Raw genomic sequence first — 5,030 nt, 5'->3', positions numbered from 1 at the left:
TTACATCTGGGTAAAACAGAGTCTATTCTCTTCGGATCAAATAACAAACTCAGCAAGACCAACGGCTTCTCAGATACAGTGGGTGACAATATTGTCACAAGGAAAGATGAAATTACATAACTGGGTTCCATCCTAGAAGCAAATCTTTCCTGTGACAAAATGGCAAACAATGTAATTTAAAAAAAGTCAACCAAAGAACTAGATTCTTGTACCGGATCTCCTCTCTGGTAAACAAGAATACCCTGAAGACTCTGGCAGGAGCACTCATTCAAGGGTACTATGACTATGCTTGCACCTCATGGTACCAAAGCACCTCAAAGGCGCTAAAATCAAGATTACAAACATCACAAAACAAACTGGTCAGACTACTGCTTGACCTTACTCCTAGAACCCACCTCACCCCTGCCCACTTTGACAACCTAGGATGGCTTAGAGTAGACGACAGAGTACAGCAACTTGCAATGGGCCTGGTCTACAAGATACACTACACCACTCGGGTACCCATGTACATGTCGAAATACTTCCCAAAGGTCAGTGAATACCACGACCACAACACCAGAGGGAGTTCCACAAATCATGTGCAACCCAGATTCGGCACAAACAAGGGACTAAACACATTTTGCAATTATGCCACATCAATGTGGAACGCCCTACCCACAGATGTAAAAAAAATGTGAATCCCTACCCACATTCAAAACCGCTCTCAAAGAGCACCTACGGGAGGCTGCAATTCGAAACTGGCCACCGTAAATGTCCAAACCCCTCCCACCCCCCACCCTCCTAATGGACAGTCTCCTCCCCATCATATGTATATATTTTCTCCCACCCATCCCCTCCTAATGTACAGTCTCCTCCCCATCATATGTATATATTTTCTGTTAGGATCTCTGGGTAACAGTACTGTATATTTGCATATCGTATATGTCACAAATGTAACAGTCAGTACTATATACCTGTATGTCATGTATGTCCCTATGTCATAAATGTCATGTATGTTGTGTATGTCATAAATGTCATGAATTGAAAATGGGGGACCCTGATGTAAACAAGACAAACTTCTTTCTCTGGTCTGCATCCCCTTAACAATTGTGTGTATTGAGTCGTACTGTATTGTACCCATTCTGCAATCTGTTAATAACGTTTTCATTCATTCATTCAGTTAGCAGAGCGTACAGTCAGTTAGCAGCTAGTACACAGACTCGGTTAGAAGCTAGTACATAGTCACAGTTAGCAGTTAGTAGTCTCACAGTTAGCACAGTGTCAGTTAGCAGCTAGTCCTTCACATCCATCACTCATGCAAATATGATTAATCACACCAAGCACAGCTGTACCACTCGAGTTAATTGACAACTGGGTCATAACATCCATGGGGTTTAACCACGTCATTATCATATCTGATGACAAATCAACTGTCTTTCATCTTTCTACCCCCAGCTGCGCGGAACCCTATTAACGTGCCCTCTATATGTCAATTATTCATAATGTGACAGCAGAATGTGTGTTTTTCAGGCCATCTATAAATATGTCCAGTACACAGTCCTAGTAGTTCTACATCTCATTAGCACAGCTCGGTAGTCAAAAGCTAAACTCAGCTTTTTAATGGAGCCTTTTGTTGAATTTTATTAAAAAAAAATGGCTCCACACATTTTATGTTCTTTTACCAGTTTCTTTGACCAGTTTTATTTATTCTATGTTTCTCTTACTCTGTTACTAGTTTTAGTGTTCTTCTGACTCCTTGCTAGCTTTAGTCTCGCCTATTTTTTATTCTTTCTTCCTTTACTCTTGCTAGTTTTTATGTTCTTTTAAAATGTAGCGCTTTGAGATTTGCTCCACAATTATAAAGCGCATTACAAATCAAATATATTATTTTTATTATTAGGCGGTACACCCGTTTCTAGGCGTCTCATGTACTGTATTGCATCATGTAATGTACGGCGTCCAATGGATGGATAAGACGAGGGGGTGTGTGGTCCAATGAGTTTAAGGTTAGGGTTAAGGTAAAGGGGCGGGGCTATAGTCCCTTTCATTTGAGCTGCACCACCAGGTAAGCAGTGCACTCTGGTGGTTGACAGACGTATTACATCTTTATTTAATAATAAAGCGGTTATATTAGATTAGATTCAAATGTATTGTCATTATTCAGCACAAGTACAGACAGTACAACGAAAATAAATTTGGCATCCAACCAGAGTGCAAATTTAACAGCAATATACAGGTGATTAAACTGGGTAAACAGAGTTGTAGTATAATAATATTCTATTAATAATAATAATAATAATATTCAAATACTCTGCATATTATGTACAGTGATACATACAGGTATAAAGACACTACTGGCCAGCAGCGTAACTAGTAACTATACAGATATACAGATATATAGTAAAGGACTATGTGCAGGTAAGTACATACAGGATAGGTATATATACACAGTGAGGATATGTAGTGGTGAGAAAAAAAAAATATATATATACACAGGTGCAGCTCAATAAATTAGAATATTGTGGGAAAGTATATATTTCGCTGTATTGATGCAGAAATTTGTGCAAAAGGAGCCCCAACCAAGTACTGAGTGAACATACATGAACATACTTTTCAGAAGGCCGACATTTCTATATACAAAAGAAAAATACATCTATTTTTTATTGGTGATACAGAATTTTGGGCTTTCATGAGCTGTAAGACAATCATCCAAATTAAAACAAATAAAGGCTTGAAATATTTCACTTTGTGTGTAATGAATATATAATCTACAAGAGTTGCAAGAGAATTGAATTACTGAAATAAAACTTTTCCACAACATTCTAATTTAGCGAGCTGCACCTGTATATATATATATATAAACATGTTAACAGAATTCGGCTATAGGGCGACAATAAAGTGGTCAAGAGGCATGGTTTCTATCTTGAGCCTTAACTGGCGTGGTTTGTTTATTCAGTTATACAGCAGTTATACAGGTCTCCTCTCTCTGAGAGGCTTGGGGGGAGAGAAAGAAGTGGGAGGAGACATATCTATTTATACTCGCCACCTGGTAGTACTCCTGAGTGTCTCCGCCTAGAGCGCCCTCTAGTGGAAACAGTTATATATGCAGATAGACAGTTACTAGTGTAAACAGTTATATATGCAGTTAGACAGTTACTAACAATCCTACACAGAACCTCTGCCTTCAACAAAACATAAAACATAAATGTTGGAAATTTGTGCTTGGTAGATTATTTCTCTGTTGTAACAATGCTTCTTGGCAATACATTTTATACCGTGGGAAAGCCTGTTTATTTACCTTTTATACGGTGCCCCATTTGTAAGGAACATGCATTTGTGGGATGAGCAGCACAGCTGAGTATGTGGGTTGCACCCATGAAAAATTTGCCAAATCTTCTCTGCCAATGCCAAACAGCTTATTCTGCTGTTGACTCTTGTTTGGTGGATTGGCTGATTGAAGTATATCAATAACAAGGACACACTGGTACATTGGAGGTGGTTTTGGATCACATGGGAACAACTGCCTGGGCTAGTGACGGGTTGAATGGCGCTTTACAATTTGTTCCTCACATTCACACACCGACGGCGGAGGCGACCATGCAAGGTGCCAACCTGCTCATCGGGAGCAATTAGGGGGTTAAGTGTCTTGCTCAAGGATGTGCACATGGACACGCTGCCCGGGAGGAGCGGGAATCGAACCGGGAACCTCCGGATTGCCAGACGACTTGCTCTACCTCCCGAGCCACTGTCGCCCGGTTGAAGATGTCAGACGCCCGGACAGCTGCTCAGCGCAGTTCCTGAGCACTCGGCCGAGGATGCCATCAGGGCCAGCTGCCTTACGTCCATTAGTCCTGCTCAGTGCGGTACACACGTCAGTGGGGGAGAGAGAGTGAGGGGTCGAAGGTCGACCGGGAGGGCAGCCTTGGTGGGCGCCTCCTGGTTGTCCCTGTTAAATCGGGCATAAAAGTTATTGAGCTCATCGGGGAGGGAGGGAGGGAGGGAGGGGGGGGTCAGTGGTTGGGGGGAGAGTTGTTGGAGGCTCGAGTCTATAGTCGGTCTACTCTTCACTCCTTAGCTTGTGGCTGTGCTTGCTTGGCCCCCGGCCCCTTGATTCCCCTATTCAGGTTAACCCTGGCTGTGCAGTAAGCCTACGTGTCACTCACCACCAGATCTAAAAGCAGTGTCACGTGCCTTTAGTAGTGTACGGACCTCTCTGTTCATGCGCGACTTCTGATTGGGGAATGTAGTGATCTGTTTTATAGGGTGTGATCCACGACGGAGGAGGTGTAGGAGTCAATGGTCCGTGTGGGAGTCCAGGGTGGCAAACATACTCCAGTGACTCTGTGCACGTAAGGCACACATTCTGCACTCACTCACTCACACACAAACGCACCACAGGTCACTTTAAACATAAGAAAATTACACTTTAAAGGAAGGAAAGAAAAAAAGGGTCACTTTAAGGAAAGAACTTGTTGTGATTATTGTATACTAGTATAGTTAGTACTAGCAAGTATAGCATAGGGACATAGAGTAAAACTGTATATTGTATAGTAGTGTAACATAGGACCCAGTGCCTTTAATTCGTAGCTCACTGTATTGCATTTATCTCAGGATTTATAACATGTCTACTTTATCATCTTCTACTTATTTTATTTACTATTGTATTCGTGCACAATCATCCTGGAGCCAGTTCTTATTAGTTGGCTTGGTCTCCCCTGGGAACCACCGGGACGCGGGACCAGGGTGGGATGGTGACACAGGTGGGTTACATAATGTGCACGTATGAGGCTTATTACTGCTTGCCTTTCTGGACACCTTTGGCGTTAGAATGAGCTGGTGGTTAGCAGCAGTGTTGTAGTACTCCAGTCCGAGTCCTGGACTGATTTTCAGGACTTGTGACTGATTGATTGATTGAAAAGTTTATTAACAGATTGCAGAATGGGTACAGTACAGTACAATACATACAATTGTTAAGGGGATGCAGACCAGAGAAAGACTTTCGTCTTGTTTACATCAGGGTCCCCCATTTTCAATTCATCATAACATATATG

This window comes from Notolepis coatsorum (assembly GCF_963971535.1).
Source record: "Notolepis coatsorum genome assembly, chromosome: 16".
NCBI classification, from domain to species: domain Eukaryota; kingdom Metazoa; phylum Chordata; class Actinopteri; order Aulopiformes; family Paralepididae; genus Notolepis; species Notolepis coatsorum.
The sequence above is the reverse complement of the archived record's forward strand: the minus strand, read 5'-3'. Positions refer to the sequence as shown.